Raw genomic sequence first — 22,553 nt, 5'->3', positions numbered from 1 at the left:
ATCCACAAAGAACAAAGCTCTGTTACTTTCAGGCTACATGCCAAGCAACCTGGGAACCCATCCGCAAAACAAATGTGTTATTTTTTTCCCCTTTGAATTTGCCTCTGGGAGCACCGCCTAATTCCACCGCGTGGAGATGGTCATAGGTTCAGCTGCGTAGCTCTGAATCTGTCTTGCGATAGATATTACATGTCAGATAAAATTACCTGATGATTCAATGTTGGGTCATTTAAAATGTTTCGAAAAGAAGAAGCATGCACAACTCCAACTGTCTCAATCTCTTGGAACATTGTACCGGGTGCACAGTCAGGAAACACTTTAGAAGAAGGAGAATACCAGCACTCACGGAGTAGTCCTTTAAGGCACTTTATTGTTTCATCTTTACATGGGAAGGTATGCTGCAAGCAGCAACACAACGAACGCGTTTCGGCCAGGGGCTTTCGTCAGCGCTGTAAATGCTGTAAACAAAAGGAAGTGTCACATTTATACTGTCAGACGGTGCGACATCCTCCCCTGTTTATTCATTTAAAATGACCTGATAATTCAATGTCAGTTCATGTACGACCTGCCATTGAACCGTTACTTACTACAACATGTTTACCTATTGCCGTTGTTTCAGCAAAGGCTATTTTGTGCTATAATAATAACACTATATATGGCAAGTTTGGGCTCATCTCATCACGGCAACGGTTGATGGGTTGAACTTGAATGTCGCCAGCATCCATAAACGCTCATAAGACGCTTTCTGCCGACACGGCCCTGCATTTTACACGGTTTTCATTTATCATATGTCCACTTTCATGAATAGTCATGCCTATGTTAGCCTCGGAAACCCAGACGTTTTATTTCCATGCCTATGTGGAATAGTTGCATTTTTATTAGCTCATAATATTGCACTTTGTTACTGTTTCCCTTGCATCATCTGTTCTTGCAAACTATACCTTTCTTTCATCTATCTTCTACCGTAGTCGGCTCTCGTGTGTAAGCAGCTAACTAGACATCTCTCTCAAAGTATCCACCACCGTGCAAGGAACAATGTCACAACAACAAACTGACAAACAGAAGCTGCTTACCATAATATTGCCAGCGATGATGAATTGCCTTCATAGTTCACAAAGTATACACGATGCACACTGAAGCTCTCGTGACAGTTTATGTGCTGGCCCATCTTCTATTTTTCCTTAATTGTATAAAAAAAAACAGGCGCTTAACCAGGACATTAACTCAGCAGGAGAACTGCTAGAACTCTGTGGTACTGTTATAATTAATTGTAAGACGCCAGCAATTTGTTTTATTTTTATTTTATTTTTTAACACTGAACACCCTCTCCAACAAAAACCTGTGTGTGTGTGTGGCTTATGGAAGAAGCCTTTTTTCCCTCACTAATAGGTTGCAATCTATGTATTTAGATTACTTTAGCAATGACCTCAGGCTGGTGTGCGTGCGTGAGTGTGTGCATGTTCAACTTTATTTGGTGATAAAAGAAATGGGACTTCCAAACACAAACAAGGATAAATAAGAAAGCCCTAAGGCCTATTTTCATTGTGTGCCTCTATAAACAGAGAGAGAGAGAGAGAGAGAGAGAGAGAGAGGGTGGGGGGTATTTGTGACCAGTTATTCAGTATTTTGCATGTGTGTCTACTGTCTACGCATTCTTACGTGATTGCAAGAATATGGCATGCACATGGTGAGTCTAGGTGTCTTCGCTGTGCTTTTGACAAGGCTTTTGGACAGTTACCTAAATTCATTAGCATTGATGTTCTTAGCTTGCTTATGATCCGTGATGACTAGTTCTATGCATTTGACAGTATTAACATGTGTTGTTCTTGCTTACTGTAAATCACTCTGGATTAAGAGCGTCTGCTAAATGCCTAAATTGTAAACTATGGTTTGTAACGGCATGGCTTGAATCCCCTACATATAATAATAGCCCACATCTTAATATGTCAATTGAAAACAATTCTTCAGTCTTACTGTAGTGGGGAAATTGCTCTCTTTCATCGTTGGATTACTGGGCTACAGTGATGTGTTGAACAATGCCTATACACATCACCAATGACCAATGAGCTGATGTGAGCTTTCGGTGCCAACATTGGAATTGCCTACAGGCAAAAATCACTCTTGTCTGAAGTGAGGAGCGCCCAGCCGCCCACTGTATTTATCAGCAAGTTAATTACTTAATTCAACTCTTAACGAGCTTACACTTAAGACGGAGGGTGGAGGTGAGATTTATTGCAGATGAATGATTACAGTTTGGAGCTGGGATTGAGTGAATGGACAGAAGTGACTGACAGTATGATAACAGAATGATAACGGAATGATGACAGTATGATGAGGAGGTGACAGTGGAAGGGCTTTGGCGCAGGCCCCCTGGAGACGGGCCAGAGCCTCGGCTCGGATCCTGCCTGGCGGAGGCAGGGGGGCTCTTGAGCCTGCCCCCCTGGGGCCGACCTGGTGGAACCGTGGAGCCTGCTGCTGGGCGGCGTCGGGGAGGTGGCGGGTACCTGAAGGGAAGCACAGATGAGTGACGGGACGGAAGAGGAGAGCTTATGAAGGGACGCGGACAAGGTAACGTTGATCTGATTGGAGCAGACAAGTGATGGAGCGTTACAGCTCTAAGTTGAACTGGCGTCAAGACTAACACTTGTTGCCCTAAACAAACATTAAAAGTCCATAGACTTGGCTGCCTATATGACGTCATTTCCCATGCATTGGAAAAGCTAGCGTCCCTCAAAAATTTAAGTAATGAAGTACTGTTGAAAGCAGCATAAATAGGTCCTAGCCAGACCACTGAGCAATATTTGTTCCAAGTGTGTACCCAGTTGGAGTACTGGTGATCTGTGAAAGCCGGGTCACGGGTTCTAACTGTAGGGGTGTTAATATATTTCCGTGCAAAAGCCAGGGGAAACAAATCTGATTGATTACCTCAGACATGAATGAAACTCTTCCAAATTGAATCCATATAGTCGAGAGAGATGAGCCAATGAGCCAATTCACATCCCAGCATGGGGTTTTTTAGGTAGTTCAAAGGCGAACAAAGGCATTGTACCCTAGAGTGTGTGTGCGTGTGTCGTGTAATTTCATGAACCTAAAAGTATATTTCTATAAATGAACTTACTGAATTGATATGCCACTAAAGTCAGGATAAGCTATTTTTAACTAGAGTGTAAAGTCTCTCTCTCACACTCAAATTCCCCGAGACAGGAGGCATTCACACCTGAATGCAAGGCCATTGTTCTAAATCCTTTGAAGCTCCTTTCCCTGGGGAGTAATTTTCCACTTGGCAAGTTACTGTTGAGCAGATGCGGAACACTGGGTGTTCATTCTCAATATTCTACAAGTTTAAGCTTAATGACTTTTAACGAACAGTTGGTATGAGAAAATAATGAGACACTATAACCAGTAATAGTGAGTGCAACTTGTCTCTTAAAATGTAGGCCTATTATAAGAATAATGTTTCGCTCCACCGTCTTAATTCATTTCATTTAGAGTGTTCAGTTTTTACGTTATAGTTTCGTAACCTGTTCTGACTACAAGTGTTTCCATTCCATTTTTATATACTGTTAAGGTATGAGTAACCATGTTTATAAATTGTGTACAGTTACGTTCAAGTTTTGTTAAAGTTTAAAAACGGTTTATCAGCTAAAGAGCATCGCCCAGTTAGAACCGGATCAGGTCCTTTGTCCTCTCTGTGACTAGTCCCGCCTCTCTCTAGACCGGAAGGAGCTGGGTCTCAGATCCCATTGGATCTCATTGGTAAAAGTCAGGAAACGCCCGCTGCATGTCCAGTAGAGAGGAGGACCTAGTTATGCTATTTAAGGCCAGGTTGCCAAGAAGAAAGGGGTCCTGGGTCCGGTTAAAACTCATCATTCGGCTAAGAGTTGTACTGTGTGTTGCGTAAATCCAGAGAAACCACGGAGAATTCCCTTTTGTTCTCATCGTTTTGTCTTGACTGCTGGACGGCTTTTGGATACAAAAATAAAGCTTTTCTTCAACCTCGTCACATCCTATCCTGTTTCCGTTGTTATCCACCGCCGTACACTGGAAAAAGAGACGACACGTGCGTGCGCACGCGTGTGTTGGTTGTAGATTAGAGGATTGTGGGACACACTCAAGCCAGTGGGTGAGCGTGTGTGTCTATTTATTTATTTCCATTTAAATTTATAGTTTCATGAGTTGCTGGCCATTTTAGTTTTAGTTTTTAAAAGACATTTCTATTTGGTTTCAGTATTATTAGTTTTATTGTTGGGTTGGCTCCCATCCCTCCCTTGAAGCAATTAACAACATTTACTGATATTATTCTGTGACCATTCAAAACATTCAAAACAACTGTATTATCATATTATTAACCTACAGCCGCTGTGTGAAAGAGTGCAATTCTTTCTTGTAAAATCTACCAACATTTTTAGTTGTCTCAAGTAAAGAATGGAGGAGGAAAACAACACACACACACACACACACACACACACACTGCACATACAGTATATAGTAACTATCGACAGCTAAAGAAAGATTGAACACAGAGGCCATGTGATGTCATTATAAGACTTTGTCTCGTAATCTATCTTGTGCGATCCACTGAAAATCATTATGCTGAAGCATTACGGGACAACGGTGCATTGGCGAAAACAGCTTAAATGTCAAAGTGATACTCTCCCGCCCATTGTAATTGTGCAGCGATTCCAAGGGTACAGTCAGGGACACACACTGCTATATATTAAGGGTTTGTGAATTCCAGACATGACAGTAGTTCTGGTGTGTGCGTGTGTGTGCATGTGTGTGTGTGTGTGTGTGTGTGTGCGTGTGCGCGTATTTGTGTCTGCAATTGTTATCCATTGTTCAGTATGTAAACAACTTGTGAGTTCCTTTATCTAAAGCTTATCGTCCCTTCCCCCCCTCCCCCCCCCCCCTCTCCACCCAGTTCTCAGTCCCTTAGCTGTCCCCACTGCATGGATGCTGATTGCTGGGCTGAAGGCTCTGTGCGTGGCAGCTCATTTTTCTCTCTGCTTTCCCCCTGTCTTCCCTCCTTCCCCCCGCACAGTGGAAAGTAAAGGAAACTAATGGAAACAAAACAGCGACCTAAAAACAAATAAAAGGTAGCAGTATGGGCCGTGCCGCCAGCATCTCGACAGTCACGCACCACACTGAGAGAACTGTCTGTGCTCAAATGTGAGTTATGACCCGTGTTTAATTGCAAGGCCCCATTGCACTGTCCTGTCGTCACGACTGCAAACGGAAGGAAAGAAAAACAAATCACATTTTGAATAAAGAAGAAAATCTGATCTGACCTGCACCCTGTACATTACAGTAGGCCTACTTAAGGTTTATTGCGACCGAAGGTCGCAGTTAACTATGAAACCTTGCGTTTTTGTCACGTCATGTCACACTCAACTTTCTCACTCAATTTGTCACGTCACGTCATATATTGTGCCCAGGTCTCGTGAAATCACTATGACATCATCAGGGATGATAGTAAACTCCCCATACATGGGGAAAGCTCCCATATATTGTGCCCAGGTCTCGTGACATCAGGGGATGAGCATGTGACATCAAGACATTCTGCGCTCTATACTTTCACAAAATGATGTGATGTTATAAAAAGTGATGCCTTGTCACTAAATAAACACATTATTGCGATGACGGTATGAGTGAAAGCTTGGTTGCTATATTAATGGGACAGGGATCATATCATAGTAAATGCGACCTGCTGTCACAAATATGCCCATATATGGAGATCCCTGATGTCATCAATATTAGTATATGGATATAATTCAGAACCTGTTCTGACATTCCATATGTTGATCCTTCCCCATCCATACTTCCTCTTCGATGTCTCCCTTTTAACTCATATCTGTCCATTGAAACTCTAGACGGGCCCGCCCGAAAGTCTTTTGTGCAGCCGCAGCCGGCGGAAACTAGAGTTCTCAACAGGCCCGGAAATTAAGGCCCAGCCCTCTAGTGCCCTCATCAAACCCCGTACACTCATGAGATATATTAGATCTCCATATATGGAGCTGACCTGTTCTGACATTCCATATGTTGGTCTGACCTCATCAAACCCTGTATACACTCAAGACACACTCCATATATGGCCAGTGCATGTGACCTCACCCTTCGCTTCTCGCCCCCCAGGCTAGGATAAGTTACATGACTACACCATGTATCAAACAGCTGTAGTGTATAACTCATTGTTGACACCACAGGGACAATAAAGTATGTCTATCTTGTAACGCAACACCTTGTGCTAAATGTATGTTGTGCAGTGCCTGTTGCATGTTGTTCATCCCTTGTTTATGGTAACATTTTATGTTAAATGTTGTGCTGTTGCAAACGACAAATACCAAAACAAAGGTGTTTTGGAGCTGATTAATATAGCAACCAAGCTTTCACTCATACCGTCATCGCAATAATGTGTTTATTTAGTGACAAGGCATCACTTTTTATAACATCACATCATTTTGTGAAAGTATAGAGCGCAGAATGTCTTGATGTCACATGCTCATCCCCTGATTCCAAGGGGTTCGTGGAAGTTTTTCTCTATGGACAATAACATTGGGTCATCTAAATAACGGATGAGTTGTTTATTATTATAAACAAGTATTTGTTTATTATATGAGGCGATCTACAGTAAGATCCCCCTATTGGGATTATAATACAAATAAACGAATATACACGAACCCGTGAACTTAACGCCCTCTAGCAACATTGACATCAGACTCTGGTGCTATACGGTTTCCACCGCCTCCCTCGCCAAGGACGGCTAACGGTATCACGGTATGGGACGGACAGAATGGAATGTTAGCCTTTCCTCAGCACATCCTTGGAGATAATGCAAAGTGCCAGATGTTATTTGCGGAGGCTGTTAAGGAACGGTGGAAGGAGAGAGAGGGATGGAGTGAGAGCGAGGGGGAGGATAGAGAGAGAGAGAGAGAGAGAGAGAGGTGGAGAATGGAAGGATGAGACGCTGGCAGAGAGATATATGCATAAGCAATAAACAACATGGGAGCACATGATGAAGGACATGGTGCAAATGATGGGTGGCAGGCACAGATGATAGTCTCTGTGTTAAATATTCTGATGGAAGGAGAGAGAGAGAGAGAGAGAGAGAGACTGGCAGATAGAGAATAGAGACAGGCAGGCTAGAGTCTGTAACTGGTGGGATAAGTTGAAGCTGGTCATATTGCACCCATTGCCTCAGTTTCTCAAAAAAATCTTTCTTTCTTTCTTTATTTTTTTCTTTTCTCCAAGGGAAACTGGGCGGGCGCACGCACGCACGCGCACACACACACACACACACACGCACACACAGTACACACATAATGTATGCACACATGCATGCACAAACAATCACAACATTTACACATAGGCCTACCTTTCATGGTCCCTATAGGGCCGCGCAATGCAGGTAGCATGAATATAATATATCCAGGCCATGTGTTTGCATAATGTGTCTGTTTTCATGTTCAAACTGCGGAGGTATAAAGCTCTGCATCTTGAGCAGGCTGCGTTTCTAAACCTCATAGGCTAGCAGACATTAACCCTCTTTTTTAGATGCACATTTTCTGATAACTACATTTAACTATCTTCCACTCAGTCACTAATTAGGAGTCTGTCTGTGTGTGTGTGTGTGTGTGTGTGTGTGTGTGTGTGTGTGTGTGTGTGTGTGTGTGTGTGTGTGTGTGTGTGTGTGTGTGTGTGTGTGTGTGTGTGTGTGTGTGTGTGTGTGTGTGTGTGTGTGTGTGTGTTCTAGAGAGAATTGCCCTCCACCCTCCTGAAATCCACTTTCTTCCCCCCCTCGCCTTCTCCCCGTCTCCCTCCCTCCCTCCCCCGCCCAGCCCATTGGCTGTCTCCATGGAGCTCCGTGCCATGGTGTGTATTGTTAGCGGTGAAGCTCAGGGACCGCCAGCTCATTCCTGTGTCCCTGCAGTCATTTGTCAAGCGGGGTTTTGGACACAACTTTAACCGGGGTGGAGTCAGTCGGCGGTGGGGCTGTGGCAGGTGGCAACAGCGGGCATCTCTCGCTCTCCCTCTCAGTACATTTACCTATCCATCCCTCTCTCTCTACCCCCCCCAACCCCTCCCTCTCTCTCTCTCTCTCTCTCTCTCTCTCTCTCTCTCTCTCTCTCTCTGTGTGTGCCCACGTGGGCCCTCTGTTCTCGGTGGGTTGTGTGTTGCTATAGTATGAGGTGTGTATGAGGCTGGCTCCCCTTGACTTGGCATGGCAGGCTGGCATCGATCATGCCATGGCCCGGTAGCTCGGGCGCACTCCATCACAGGCACCAGCTCAGAGCCCGCTGCGTGCCGTCGGGCAAAACACACAGATCTATATAGGCTCTGTGTGTATCCGTGCGGATGTTTGTGCTCGTGTGTGCGTTGATGTGCATGTGCCGGCCGAGGATTATACGACAAGACACCACCATACTGTCGCTAATAGCATCCACGTCCATGAGTAATGTTTAAATTACTGGATGGTGGCCACAAATTACGATTTTTTTTTTAATAGATTGATGAGCTTGAATGAAATGAACGGCTATTTAACCCATTCTGAACGTGCTTTAGCTATTGAAAAATAGCAGATCTACTAGCTCATATCGCGCCACCGAGTGGAGCGATACGAGCTTGTAGGTCTGCTATTTTTGGAAAAATCGAAGAACGACTGACATTTTTAGAATCTGATCTCAGGTCAGAATGGGTTCATCAGACCAGTGTGTGTCCAGTGGAAACCTCATATGAATCTGATCTCAGGTCAGAATGGGTTAAGGCTTGCGTGCCAAACTTCATTTCAATGCCCTAGTTTCCAGAAGAGAGGGAGAAAGACATAGAACAAAGGAGTAAAAATGGACAAGGAAATTCAGAGAGAGTGTGAAACGTTGGCCAGGTCTCCGTCCCAGAGAGAAATAGGTCGGTGCTACAGTAGGATTTAAAGACGAGGAATGAGGAGACAAAGTTACGGAGGCAGCAAACAGAATTAATCCATTCCGGGCGGGAACCCCTCTTGGTGTTTTAAACATTATGTTATAATTTAGCTATTGAAAAATAGCAGATCTACAAGCTGCTACGAGCTTGTAGGTCTGCTATTTTTTGGCTGCGCAAATCATTGAATATATACTGTAAAATATTTGCTTCTGGGGGGGTCCCTGGAACTACATATTTTGAGATGGGGGTCCGTGGCCCAATAGAGATAATTCTGGGGGTCCTTGACATGAAAAAGGTTGAGCACCACTGACATAAAAAGATAGGTTTTTCAGAAAAATGTTTTGATTTAGAAGCCTTTTTTAATCGACCTCAGTCCAAAATGGGTTAAAGAATACCAGTGCACCAAATGGAGGAGAAGAAGGGCAAGTGAAACGAGAGAGAGAGAGAGAGAGAGAGAGAGAGAGAGGGAGAGAGGGAGAGGGTTTGATGAGGTCAGACCAGTATAGCGGTATACTGTATATGATAGCCAGGAGTCATGGAGGGCGCTGGATGGAAGAACTCATTTTGATGTGTCTGCGTCTGTCCGCTCCCTCCTAATGAGAGCTGAGATGTGCGAGTCCCTCGCCGCGGTTCCATACCTCTCACTGCTGCCAGACATCCACAGTGCTGTCCGATGTGATCAGGGCCGCAAAGTTTTACAGTTGACACGGCCAAACAGTGAGTTGATAGTACTGCATGTGAAGGTTCCACTCCATACCACCATTTTTTCTCTTCTCCCCCTGAAGGGCAATGTGTCAAAAAGGCTGTGTTGTTCTCATGCAGTATGTATGGTGATGAAACACCAGTGCAACAGAGATATCACATACCGTATCCAAGTATAGGTTGTATTTTGTATGTTTAGGTTGAGTTTTTCAGTATAATGGATATTTTAATAAGTGACTATATATTAAAGGCCAGGGGTTTTAGAATTCCACCAGCCAATATAAGAAATAATGTACAGGCTGTTTCAGGGACTGAATCAGTGTGGCTTCCCTAACAAGCCGTCTGTCCTCAAGCCCTTGTACAATGTCGGTATTTCAAAAGTCCTCAGTGTTTACTGTATGTACCCATTTTCAACTTGGAGAGTTAAATTGACATGGAGGAGTTTTCCGGGTATTATTAAATAATCCAATACAGGGGTCAATTGTTTTAAAGTATGCTCTGATTTATGTTATTGTGCACCAGTACCTCAAAAGGTGAGGGTTTTTTAATATTCTTTCAACACGATTTGAGTAATCCCATTATAAGTAATCCATTGCTCCAACATACTTTTTTCGAAACCCCTTAAGCACCGTGAGGTTGAACCAAACGGGAAGATTAAAGCAGCAATAAAGTGGAGAGGACAGGAGAGCAAAAAGGAGAGGACAGAATGAGCATGCAGAGTGGAGGAGGAAAAATAGGGGTTTGAAAGGGCGGAAACGAAAGGGGGGAAACAGGAGGTTTTTCATCGCAGATCAAAGCCTTTTGGGCTTGTGTGCAGAGACTGAGGCTTGACTCATCTCTGTGTATTGCTGCTTGTAAGGCCTGAGGGGCTTTGGAGATAAGACGGCCCCCTCCTGAGCCACCCCACCTTTGTCTTCACGGCCTTTCAGGCATCCAGCAGGGTTAATAGGGAACACACTGTTCGGAGGGTCAATGGGTTACTATAAAATGCATCTCAAGGGCACCCTACAGCTAATGCAGTGTGACTGCTCAGACATGATGTAGCCCGGGTACCTCCCTCCCTCCCTCCACACGCCTCATGCATGGTGACACTTCTAACACCGGCCTGTGGAGGGAATGGAGACCATCATATTACGTACCCGGTCCGCCCGAAAAAAGGTTTGTCGACTGCCTTTTTTCACAGACGTAAACTAAATGAAGACTTAAGCTAGAAGACTAAATATATTTGACAATTTCGTCAACAAAAGAAAACCAAGCCAAAACACATTTTAGCTGACAACTTAATCGACTAAAATCTTACGATATTTAGTCGACTAAAACTAGGCATTTCAGATGACTAAAATATGACTAAAACTAAACCAAAACATGTGCTATCAAAATCAACACTGCACTGCATACTATAAGTATAGGTTTGGACCATCTTGTTCACTAATATAGACAATCACCCACATTCCTATACTCGCATGCATGAATGCTATCAAAGTATTATTTTGGATAGTACAGTAGAGATAGATAGGAAACGGGGAGAGAGAGAGTAAGGGAGTGACACACAGAAAAGGTCGGCAGGCTCGGGAATGGAACCTGCGCCTCGCTGTCAGACTGCATTCCACATACGTGGTATGGGATGGGACTTAAGCGCTAGTCCAGGGCTATAGAGGGTACTATATGTGCAGTGGCAAAGTGAGTTTAACATAATTTAATGCAATCAGATTTTTTTTTATTACATTTCTGTTTGGATGTATGGGCTGTCGAGGCCAGAAAGTATTTTTTTTTGCATTCCTGCATAACTTCCAGCGCATACACTCGTTTCAACTAATGCGCTAGGCAATCAGTAACCTCTATGGTCTTGCAGATAAGCACAGTCATAGTGTGGGAGGACCTGGCTTATATGCAGTCAGCATTTAGGGACTGAAGGAGCCACCACAGAGTTGCAGTTCAACAAATAGTAATTTTGTAATAAATCTGTTGGTAAAGGATAGGGGGGTTGAACTGAAACAAATGCTCCCTTGTTTGTGGTAATATGTGGGCGCTAAGGCAGACACTGAGGCTGATGGGAATCCATTCCTGAGCTGCCGGGAGTGCTGGCATGGCATACTTCTAATCTCCTGTGGTTCCTTCTGGTTAAACAGAGGGAGAAGTAGGACAGTGTGGGCATTAGGATAATGTAGCACACCTGTGGCTCTGTTCCCGTGGTTGTGCAGAGCAGTTCATTGGGGTAATAACCGCCATCAATTACCCTCGCCATCGAACCCCCTGCCGGGAGAATGGACAATGTCTGCGTTGTTGAAGGAGGTACCTCGGCTCAACGGTGCCACAACACTGGGGCATTAAACGTAATTTGTGCATATATTAATGAACATGTGCACACACAGAGACACACAGTTACAGTGACATTTTATGAATGCTTAAAATGCAGCATTGCCTGCGTCTGTACCAGGCCTCTCAAATGGAATTGAAATGTATCAATAGCAATACCTTTAATGTCTGGAAGTATATGAATATCTGTGTCCCCCTTCTCCCCTCTCCCCGTTGCCTGTACATTTTTAGGTTTTACTTCCCTGATTCTAAATTACTGTTATTACCATATACTGTACATTTTATGGCATAACTCAATGTATGGCATTATTAGTAGTGGTGGTGGAAAAAGTACTCAAATGTAAGTAGTAAAAGTACTTATATTCCATTTCACAAGTTCAAAATGTGTACAAAATCCTTTGAAATTAGCCGATCTACAAGCTCACAATGCATCGCATTGTGACACAGTGTGAGCTTGTAGATCTGCTACTTTGAAATGACCGTATAGCTAGGGTTGTATATTTTCTAATCAAAATTAAAATCTTCAAAGTAACTAGTAACTCAAGTGTTTAAGTACTTGTAGTGGAGTAAAAGTTAAAATGTTGCCTCTGAGATGTAGTGGAGTAGAAGTAAAAGTATTGGAAATGTATGGCTGGGATTACAGTATATGGGAAGTATATGGAGCACTGCTGTGTTTTGATCCAGATCATATACCACTCTTTCAACAGCTGTTGTTGAGGTTTTTATAAATATTATTGTCCCATAACTTCAGGTTATACACTGCCATGTTATACTTACAGTAGAGTGCAACATGCATTGAAATGTATTGTTAAAATTGGCTAATGTTGGCCTGGGCCGTGGCTCAGCGGTCCAGGCACCCTGGCTGGTAGCCCAGTCTGGCAGTGTGCCGCGGGTTCGACTCCCGGTCCCGACAGCCTTTGCTGCATGTCACCCCCCCATATATCTCCCCATTTCCTGTCAGCCTACTAAATATAGAATAAAGGCGAAAGCCACAAACAAACATTTAAAGGTATATTCAGTGATTTCACTCAAAAAACCGTAGGTTTCGTTTTTGGCTGGGACCTAAGCCTTTCATCCAATCAGGATAGAGAGCCAAAAACGAAACCTAAGGTTTTTTGACCCCCAGGGGTTAACTGGGGACAGGGAGGAACTCCTTATATGGGCAGCACACTCTATAGTAGAGAGGATTATCACAACAAAACAAAAAAATAAGTGATATTTGAATTAAGTGAAATCACTGAATATACCTTTAAAATAATTGGCTAATTTTACAATAGAAATGGTAAAAGACTCAGTTTGTAGAAAGTAAAGTTGACATATAGCACGAGTAAAAAACTGTTCAGGAGATAATAATAAATAAATAATAAATGTTGTGAAATTGAAATCTTACGAATAAACATACAATGACTTTTCATAAGGATATCATATGAATGAAACTGAGAACAGTATCTCTCTCGGTTGTTTTCGTCCAAGATATTCACGCGTCACATTTTGACTTGGTTGACCTACTTTTCCACCCCGTCTTTCACTCTCCTGCATTCTATATCTTGCTCTCTCATATTCTCTGCTCCTCTGTCTACCTAGACAGTATCTGTCGCTCTACATCTGTCTCCAATTTTGTCTTACACGGTGTCTCCGTCTCTGTATCTATTATTTTATTTCTCTGGCACACTTTCTTATTCCATTGCGTATTTATCTCAGTCTCACTTGATGTTCCCTGTTTGTGTTTCTCGATGGGTACACACGTTACTCTTGTCCTGTCCTATCTGCTGTACAGTATGTTACGGTTTGACATCCCTCTTGTTTCCACCGTGTATTCAATTCTCCCTCTCCTACTTCTTTCACAAATACTTAAAAATATCTTATTCTGCCTCTCTACTTTTTGTTGTTCGTGTTGTTCTTCTTCTTGTTGTTATTCTTATTCTTATTCTCATTCTCATTCTCATTCTCATTCTCCGAAACATTGTGTTTGGGATTTTATTGCCAGCGTTTTAGAATAAATTAAGCACTGTGGAACAGAGCTTTGTGCGCAGTGTGGACTTATCTTTTCTACACTGAAGTGTGTGTGCCCAACTAACTACTGTACTTTCGAGCGGATAGCTTTATATTTTACAGTTACACTTTATTTTTCATACAAGGCTACAGAAGTCAGCTGACTGTCCTAATAACCCTGTTTATTGAAGCATTGTTTGCAGCAGGTCTGTGGGAGTAGAGTGGAACGCGCATACACAAATACACACACACACACACACACACACACACACACACACACACACACACACACACACACACACACACACGCACATGCACACACGTACTGACATGCATGACATATGCTAAATGTCATTCTTATTACCGGTCCCCTTCATCATTCCTTAAGCATGCTTAATGTAAATGTGGGTGTTTTGCTTATAACAACTCAATGGAAGAAAACCCAGTGGAGACAGGCTTGCACAGTAAAATCCTGTTAAATGGTGCATTTATATAGCGCCTTTTCCAAGGCATAGATACATAGAATTCACACACACACATTCATTCATACACCGATGGCGGAGGAAACCATGCAAGGCACCAACCAGCAGTTCAGTGTCTTGCTCAGGGACACTTCGACACTAACTCTGGGGGAGCCTGCATGTGTTCGAACTGGCAACCTTGCGGTTCCCATCCAGCCACTCTACCCCTGAGCCAAGCCACACCATGACCACTTCACCACTTTTCAACCTATCTTCATGTAATTGGTCCTCACTAATGATCATGATAGAATACCACCATTTTCCAAGCTAATATAAACTGCAGGCTTTCTATTCCTGAAAAGTTGCAATGCGAAAATGGAAGCCATCGTTCTCCCGATAATAAAAATCCAAATGTTTTTTACAAAAATAATATTGTTAATTATAATTTAAAAAAGCATTGATGGACGCAGCGACGTAGAGTCTGTGGGGGCCACGGGGCCATGGCCCCCATGAAGAATCCTAGGGCCCCTTTCGGCCCCCATGAAGATTTTCGTGGACATTTTACATTTACATTACATATTTTCTGGGAATTCCGAACATTTTGGACCTCTCCGCCGGCAATCTGAGAATCCCATCGTCAAATATTCGGGAAAACAGCGCCTCCCCTGTTGTTCCTCAGGCAACAGTCTGTCTTGAGAGACACCGGCCGTCCAAGAGGTGTTAAAAAGTGCTAATCGGGTTTCTTTTGTAGTTGTTCTTGAGGCGTGACATAAAGGGCGCGTTCGGAAATACCACACCGGAGCACACTCGCCTATTAGTTTGCATTGCACAGTGGGCTCAGTGCGCTATTTCCGAACGCGCCCAATAACACTGATCAAGAATTCACCAAAGAGACCTAACCACAGACTAGTGAGACTACACACTGACTCGAGAAAAGACCCATATCGTCCAAAATAGGCCCCCTTGAGGATTGATCAAACTCTTCGGCTCTGGATGGACGGGTTTCTGAACTGCCCACAGCCCTCCTATGAGACACAGACTAAGTAGAAAACAATTGTGCTATTTTATCATGAACATTATTGAGGACCAATTATTTGAAGATTAGTTGAAAAGTGCTGAAGTGGTCCGGCCTTTAATCTACCCTAAAAGAGTGTAAGAATATGGACACCGAATTGGCCTCTAAGAGTCCAATAAGTCGAGTTATCTCTGACTGCAAAAATATGGACCCAATTGTATTCTTTTGTGGTCACCCTGGAATTATCATGAAAATCATGAAATTCATGAATGATAGCTCACTGCGCAAAAAGCATGGAATATGGATGTGTATATTACAGGAAACTCCCGTTAAACAAACTCCGGTAAACTCCCTAATTGTACCATCACACCTGTCTATTTCCATATATTACTGTATATGCCTGCTAACCTTGAGGTTTACGGGCAAATCTAGTGCCCATACTTGCCCGTTAACTCCTCTTTTCACCACAACCACTGGTACCACACGTGGCCAGTGTTCTATTATTACACAAAAGGCTGAGTACGACGTGGGTTTTAACTGGCAGTTAAATTAACTCAGGATTTTACTTTGTGGGGTGCACCTATAATGTACAGTATATGATTGGCTCTGCAATAATGCACAAGTCTTAACTGCTCAACCCTCCCCACTGTCCACTACTAGACGGTAGACTATAGACAGCATTCTTGAAATGATGTTTGTTGAAGCCCCCTCAGTATACGCAAGATAAAAGACACTCTTTATGTTCAAGGCTTCTGCCTCGGCACTCTAGGACTCCTAGTCAATCAAAACCAACACCAATGCCGTGTCCCTGTGCACTGGTGGTGTAATGGCTCAACAAGATGCAGGTGCCTTTCGGGCTGGCTGAGGGATTGGCTGATTTAGTTCGGGTGGCAGGTCGCCCATCACCTGCACACCATCGGCACAAACACAAACACGAATGGCCCATTCAGGCATCACATTATGATGAGTTACCTGGGAAAAAGCCATGTGTCAATCTGTGTGGTTTGTAAAGTGTCAACACATCGTCCGGTGCACAGGTACGCAGGTACCCGGCGTCCACACCGAGAGCTTGGTCAAAGTTACGACACGCGAACGCCCGGTCGGACGGCTGGCGTAGACGTCTGGGCACCTATGAAGCGTTATCCATAGTCTAATATGTTCGGTGGTTAGGTGAAAACCGAACTACGACATGACGTCACTGCCGCGGTGAAGAGCAAACCACCGCCACCGCCCCTGCCCTTCTCTCTGTTTTTACTCACCACCGCTCCACGTTATTATAGCTCCGGTGGTCACCTCACCACCGGAGCGGTGGTCACCTCACCACCGAAAATCCAGACTATGAATAGGCCTTAAGGCTGCTAATTCCGCCTGACAGCGTGTCGCGGGTTCGACTCCCCATCCCGACAACCTTTGCTGTGTGTCACTGCCCATGTCTCTCCCCATTTCCTGTCATTCTACTATCCCTATCAATAAACGCAGAAGAAAGCCCCCAAACAAAGACAATAAAGTTACTACGCAAACACGGTTCAGTCCGGTTACATATGGCTTTCATTAATCAAACGTACACATTTTCAGTGGAATGTTTCTGACGCACGTCCACGTGGTGAACTGAACATCCATGACGATGGATTCAGCTCGCAGTGCTTGGACAGCTCAGCGCTGACGTGAATAGTTTGTTATCGCCTGCTGCGTGCCACTGCATGGGAAAACCTAGTGGGGGTTATAGTTATAGGCTGAGTGTGCCAGTTTACCACCCTCAAACTAGAAGACAATGTGCGAATCTTCAACTGGATGAAGAGGAGGCTTCTCCCTGAAAAAGACGACTTGATTTATGTATTATCCCACTTGTATTTGACCAGGAAGTCCCACTGAGACAAAAACTCTGTCTTACAAGAGAGATCTGGCCAAGGCAGCCGCACTGTGAGCCAAGCCGGGCCAGAGCATGCATACCACTCTTTTGGGAAGGGCTCTGCTATCTCCAAATCAAATGAGATAGCAGTGAAATCTGAGACAGAAGTACCAGTAGTGTAGAATGTACAGTATCATACTGCCTGACATGAGCAGGATTGTATGTCTCTATTAACATACAGACCAGAGAGTCATGTCCGAGTTGCTAAGTCGCTATCATCAGAACATTCACTACGTGAAAAGAGGAGTTAACAGGCAATTATGGGCACTGTATTTTGCCCATAAACCTCAAGTTTAGCGGGCATATACAGTAATATACGGGTGTGATGGTACAATTCGGGAGTTTACGGGAGTTTGTTGGAAAGTTTAACAGGAGTTTCCTGTAATATACACATCCGTATTCCAAGCTTTTTGCGCAGTGATTCATACTCATTAACAGTGTTGTTCATTCCGGTCTGGACTCCTGGTCTCCTTAGACAGGATGACGCACAAGCACAATGCATAAATACATTTTAATAAATGCATATAATATTCCCATTTGACATGGGTCAACTCAAAACATCCATAAATCAACCCATGCCCATATAGAATACTAAGCACCCCATTGCATTTACAGTCCCAGCACACCAGAGCCTGCTGTGTTCACTGGCCTGTATAAATGTGTACTGGTATCTCAGTCCTAATCCTATACAGTACATGGACTGGGCTGACAAGGTGACAAACTGGACTGCTTCCCCAAACTATTAGCATTTCCTCTCCGGTCTCCTATAGGCCCCTTTGTGGCTCCAGGACTGCTGAGGTATAATCATGCGCGGGGACCTGGGGGAGAGAAGGAGAGAACACAGAGCCTATTCTGTATTTAAGTCCGACGTCATTTTGTAGTGCTACGTTACGTCCGGGTCCATATTTAGAATATGTCTTGTATGTTGACTCTAGTTTGCAATTAATGAGGATTTAGTTGACACAATGAAATAAAATGGCATTAGTATTAGTATTCAGTGTGGGGCAGACAGCCTGTCACAGCCAGATTTGGTAGAGCAGCAGCTTTGTTGTTGCGAGGAAAGCGGTAAAATGAGACTTTCATGGTTGTTTTCGTCTCAGATTTAGTCAGACGGAGCGTCACAGTATAACTCTATGGGGACACAAAAGTAGGACCCGGAAGTATCTCTGGAGGGGGCGCTCACATCACGGCTAAAATACTGAATAGGGCTGGGGAGGAACAGGACACTGGCAAAGGAGAGATCCCACTGAGCAATAGACAGCTATTAGACGTGTCTAAAAATAAGTTGATTAGCGGTTGTTTAAACGTCTATATATAGACCGTCTATATATAGACGTTTAAACAACCGCTAAAAATGTCTAAACTGCGAATAGACGTCTAAAAAACGTACATTTTAGCCGCATTTTTAGACGGCCCTTTAGACGAATATTAGATGTCTATTAGACAAAAAATGCTCAGTGGGATGATGATGGGAGAGGAGGACATTGGAAGCTCCTTGGTTGTATCCATCGTCTCCAGAAGACAGATGTTGGTGTGAACAGAGTTCTGGGCCATCGCTTAACACATTTAGACTTGGAAAGTGTCTGTGTCACTTTAGATTTGAACCACTTTAACTATATGGTATGGACCTTCGTCTAGGGTGAAGGGACATGACACAATTTGAGAGGAGACAGGGTGAAAAGAACTTCAATTTATTTGTAACAGCTCTTTTCTTTCAGTTGCAGAGACAATTTGTACAATTCTGGTTCACAATTCTCCAATATATATCTGCTATTAAAAAAAATAGCAGATATACAAGCTCATACAGTAGTCAATTTGTGCCGCGCAGTAGTCACTTTGTGCCGCGCTACAAGCTTGTATGTAGATCTGCTACTTTATGTGTGAAAATGTGTGCAAATCTTTGAATATTTATTAAAGTAAACATTTTTAACTCAAGTATTTTATTCTGGGAGTCCCTGGGACCTAATTTTGAGATGGGGGGGTCTGCGGCCAAATACACATACATTTTGGGGATCCTTGAAATGAGAAGGTTTGAGAACCACTGACACAGAAACATGAGTTTTTCCGAACACTTTAGATGACATTTTGTAGAAACAACCTCATCAGGTCTTAATGGGTACGAGAGTTTACTCCCCAACGACGAGGAAGATTTACTTTAGTTGTTGGTAGAGTATAGATCCTGTAGTATAGAGCGTCGCAGTCCCGCCCCCTTTCATGACAACGACTGGCCCAGGAAATAATTCCCAATGCATTTTCCCCATAGACATTTCAAAAAGTATTTATTTAAAGACATTTTAAGCGAGTCGAGTCGTGACAAATCATGACAACACAATATTTTGGACCAAACAAATAATTACAAAGAAGAAAAACAACAAAAAAAACACACTGGCCCCACAAAGGGATCTCTCAATCATATATATACACCAAGGCTTTTTTTCACGACAGTTTAATTCTTAGCAAGTTAGCCCAAGCTTGTTTGGGCTAACTTAGGGCTTAGGCTAACCGTGAGACCGATGAGTTGTTGTTTCCTCCTGCCTTTACTCCGTAGCCACTGTTTGCAGACTTGAACTTAATGGTGCTTCGGTTTTTCTTTTTTAAGTGATAAGTGAGTGTATTCTAACTCAAGAGAAACAAGCTGGGCTAACTTAGCTAAGAATGAAACTTTCGTGAAAAAAAGCCTTGGTGTTATTGAGGGACCAGTGTTCAGTGAGAGCAGATGGTTATGTCCTACTTTACCTGTCAGATTTACCTTCGGGTTATTTTTCTTACTATGTGTGTGCTTTTCTATTCTGTAACTTTACTTACTGGTGACGCCTATAGCTATATTACCTGTAGAGGTTTATGAAGCCAAAAGATAATTAAAATTTAAAGTCATATTAGAAACATTCTAATGAGGTAGGACTTAAAGTGTGCTTTCTGAGGTTCCTGGGTAGTGAGGCTGTTCAGCCCTTAAAAAGAGATGGGGATCGTGAAAGAATTAACCGGTTACTGACCTTATAAATTGAACACCCGATAGGGTTTAATGAACAGCTACTTTGATGTGTGCTTTATTAACTTTTTCTATTATCTTTCTTAGAATGTTAATGTTAATTAATGCTATGTGCGTGACACCTAGGTCCTCTTTCTAAGTGACACCTACACAGTGTTCTCTAGATTTACGCTGAAGAAGGCTCTCGTGCCGAAACGTCCTTACTGTTGTTTGCTACTGGGGGGGAAACAAAATAAAGCTTTAATCCTTCCAGGATACTACGTGAGTGCTGGCATTCTTTTCTATTGTCATGATTTGTCACGACAAGAGTTGGCTTTGTCCGCGGCGTAAACGTATTTAAATAAATACTTTTTGAAAAGTCTATGAGGAAAATGAACGGGGAATTATTTCCCGGGTCTCTCAAGGGGGCGGGACTGCGACACTCTATAGGAGAATGTCGCCAGGTTGCCAATAATTGATAAACCGTTCCCTCCCTGGTGGGAAGCGACATACCATTCATTAACAACCCGAATAAGGCCCCCATACATGCAGAACCCCACGTATTGTCGTCCTGGTGTTATCTTGTGGAGGGTGAGGAGGGTCTGCCAGGTGGTGGGGCAGCTGGGCCCGGTCGGGCCTGAGCAGCGGCGCCAGATGCTGGCAGCAGTTTGCACAGTCCTACGCAGTCCTTTATGGGTTCTCACAGGACCTGTCGCTACGCTGACGTGGCTGGCTGGGGTGGTCCAGATGCAGCCTGTCATAAACACTGGTGATTTGTGCTGCAGACGTTGGGGTTTGGAACGCCGCACGTTATTGTCCCAAGCATACGGCGCGGCAGCATATACAGACATTCTGCAGTCTCCATGTACAGTATACCAGCAGTGGTGGAAAAAAAGTACTCAAATGTTTTACTTAACAATCTGTTATGAGTGCATTATTTATGTTCTTTTGGCTGCGTGAACCTGAAAATCAGCTCCGTGGCTTGTTAAGACTTAAAGAGAAGTGAACAGGAGGCGGTACCATAAGCCCATGCATGGGCCAGCAGATGCAGGTTTGCATGGGAGGGTGAAGTGCTTGACTGAAAACTGTGAGTTGAGAAATACAATACAAAACCCAATGAAAGCTCTTAGTATAGCCAATTATTGTTGGTTAAATAAAAAAGCTATAAAGTATTAATTTCAAAGCCAAAGAGACAATTGAGAAACTCATTCTGGTGTGGTGCGTGCGTGCGTGCGTGCGTGCGTGCGTGCGTGCGTGCGTGCGTGCGTGCGTGCGTGCGTATATATAATGTAAAGACAAAACTACATTTGTATGTATGAAACAATGGAGAAGTTTACAACTGCGATCGGTAATAATAATAAGGCTCCACCCCTTTATTTATGGGAAAGCCTGTCAAAGTCTCTCTTCTGAAAGTGAGGAATGCTGCACGGTGCCACGCCGGGCCGGCAGGGAGGGAGGGAGACGGAGACAGATGAAGAGTACTCTCTGCACGTCTGCCCAGCCAACCAGCAAGTCAGTCAGTCAGTGTTAATGGGCCAGTTTACAGCAGTCTAATACATAACGCCGCACCAGCTGACAGCTAGTCACTTGACGTTACCACTGCGTTGGTCTGCATCGCCGCCGCGACAAGCTCCTTTATCACTTTGGTAACAGGGGGTATTGGGCGCACGTGCGTGCGTGTGTGCATGCGTGCATCATGTGTGTGTGTGTGTGTGTGTGTGTGTTAGGTGTGTGTGAGACGGGCATGTGCGTGGATGAGTGCTGACAGAGCCGTCCGAGTTGACAGCCTTTGTAATGGGAGGGAGAGAGTAATTTGTAAGACGGATCCACCTCTGCGGCTGTCTGCGCCGTCTCTCTCCGTTCATCGCTCTTTCCATCTCTCTCTCTCTCTCTCTCTCTCTCTCTCTCTCTCTCCCACCATCCTGTAAATGTCTCTCCCACTTTGTCTCCCCCCTCCCCCTTTTTCCCCTTGTCCCACTTTCCTCGTCATATCTCTCTGGCACTCCACCTTTGCGGCTGTCTGTATGTCTCTGTCTCCGCTCATCTCTCTCCCCGCCATCCAAAGATGTCTCTCCCATGGAGTCTGCCCCCTTCATCCCCACCCACTCTCCTTCTTTTTTTATGCCCTCTACCTCTTTCACTCTCCACCTACTCTCCCACTTTCACACTCAGTAGCCTCTAACCCACTCAACGCCTTCATGCCACGTCCTGCACTTCTGTCTCTCTTTCTAGTTTAACTTTCCTCCACTCTCCCCCACTGCGCCTTCTCACCCT

At 43.9% G+C, this 22,553-nt stretch overlaps 1 protein-coding gene across 1 annotated transcript in view; it reads left to right on the top strand.

Moving 5' to 3' along the window:
• The window catches only part of naaladl2 (N-acetylated alpha-linked acidic dipeptidase like 2), a 402,484-nt gene that overhangs the window by 325,988 nt on the left and 53,943 nt on the right, over nt 1-22,553 (top strand). The gene's annotated exons all lie outside the window — the stretch shown is intronic.

This window comes from Protomyctophum parallelum (assembly GCF_964188405.1).
Source record: "Protomyctophum parallelum genome assembly, chromosome: 6".
NCBI lineage: Eukaryota > Metazoa > Chordata > Actinopteri > Myctophiformes > Myctophidae > Protomyctophum > Protomyctophum parallelum.
Note: the sequence above shows the minus strand (reverse complement) of the source record. Positions and strands in the feature narration are given on the sequence as shown.